We start from the raw sequence: 1976 nt of genomic DNA on the forward strand, positions 1-1976 counted from the left end.
CATGTCAAACATATGACTTCTAAACACCAACAAATAAATGCCAATTTCTGTTTTGGTTTTTTTTTTTTTTTTCATAGTGCTTCTTGGCAAAACACCACTCAATGAGAATGCAAGCTCTTTAACCACAAAATTTTTAAAAATTTAGCCATCTTTCACCCTGTCTTCAGCCCATACACAATGCAAAGCTCAAAAGCAGAAAAACTAAACTAAACCAAAGCAAGAAAAAACCCCTCAGAATTTAAATGTTATCAAAAGATTTCTGTAATGTTTGGGATTGCAGAAGACCAAAACTGCACAATTGGCCCACCAGAGATACCACATACATATTTGCATTTGCTTTATTTAGCTGAAAAATGTTCCAAAGTCTCTGGACTGCAGGTTCCGTAACACTGTCCTTATAATACCTCACAGTGTGGATAGACACAAAATGTCTATATACAAACTGGAATGAGTTTAGTTTGGCAATCTGGGATTCCATCCTAAATCTCTGCATTACAGTAGGTGTGATCAGCCCTTGCATCTGGAGCTGTCGGAGCATTAAACTCCTGTCTCGATACCAGCTGATCAAGAATCAGTGGGAAAGGGGGATCGTCACACACCAGTTCCACTGCCAACCTTTTTTTTTTTTTTTTTTTTTTTTGACATCTTGTAAAAAAACTATTTGTTAAGTTTGTCCAACAAGTTGCAGAAAATGGTCTCGATATTCAGAGAGAAAACTTCATCTTGAAAGTGATCACCAAGGCTATTCTACCTCTCCAAAACCACAGCTGCCCGCATCCTACTGTGTCCCATCTGCCTTTCCAAAGAGACACCTTTCAGGAAGCTGGCAGGCAGGAGCCCCCTGCCCCTGGCAGATGCACGTGGCCAGCAGAAGGCACAAAATCAGACTATGCCCTGCCGCTAGAAGAGCAGGTACGGGTACGTGGGTAGTTTAGGAATTCACATGCTACGTCGCTGACCACCACAGTGAGAAATGAAGATCGAGTTCTATGTTTGGAGAAGACCAGAGAAACCCCCCCCCAAAACAAACAAACAAACAAACAAACAAAAAACCACCAAAAAAAACCACACACACACACACAAAAAAGAAAAAAAAAAAAAAAAAACCACAGATGATGTGAGTGTCACTTGCGGTAACAGCAGCGGAGACGCGCACTCCGCCGTGCGCGGACTCGAGCGGAGCCGCTGCCGCGGGCGGCGCCGATCCCGATCCCGCCCCGCGCTGGCGTTGCCCCAGGGCCGGGGCAGCGGGGCCGCCAGGAAGAGCTGCTCCCAGCCCCACTGCAGGTATGCGCTGGGCCCCGAGGAGCAGGTGAGGGCACCCCGGCTTGCTCTGGGGCCGGGGATCAGGGTTCCGCTCCCAAAATGCTTTCCAGAGGGCGGCACGAGAGCGGGAGCGGCGCGATGGCCCCGGCGCAGTCCCGGGCCGAGGGGGCCGTGCCGCGGCCGTCCAGAGCCGGGCCGGCGGCCGGAGGCGAATTCTCGCTCCAGAGCCAGGGCCGAAAGCCGGCGGCACCCTTCCCGCTCCCAAGGAACGCTGACGGCCCGGCCCTCCTGGTGGGTCGTGCTTAGTGCCAGCCTTTGGGGAGTGTGTGTGCAAACACACACACGGGTACATTTCCCATTGGAACAGCGGTTCTCCTCGCAACTGTTCCTGGTGTTTCTCACCAGAAAATCTCTCATTTGAGCTCTCAGGCCGTACCAGATTCTCAGGAGAGAAGCTCCCCAGAGCTCCCGGACAATGGCAGGTAAGAGCAAATGCAAATGAAAATGCTGCTCGCTCCAGGCCTGGGCAAAGAGCACCTCAGGGATGGGGCCTTACTGACGTGTTTAGTTGAGACTTTGAGGTCTTCCTTTTTCAAACCACTGAAATTACTTCAGTAAGCGATGCCTCAGAAAACTCCAGTCTCCCCAAACACTGTGTCCAAGCCCCTTCAGATCCAGTGAAAGGGGAACAATCTGGCAGCTTTGCAGAA

Source organism: Empidonax traillii, unplaced genomic scaffold (assembly GCF_003031625.1).
Source record: "Empidonax traillii isolate 1590-97213 ecotype Southwest subspecies unplaced genomic scaffold, ASM303162v1 scaffold3813:size13263, whole genome shotgun sequence".
Classification (NCBI taxonomy): Eukaryota; Metazoa; Chordata; class Aves; order Passeriformes; family Tyrannidae; genus Empidonax; species Empidonax traillii.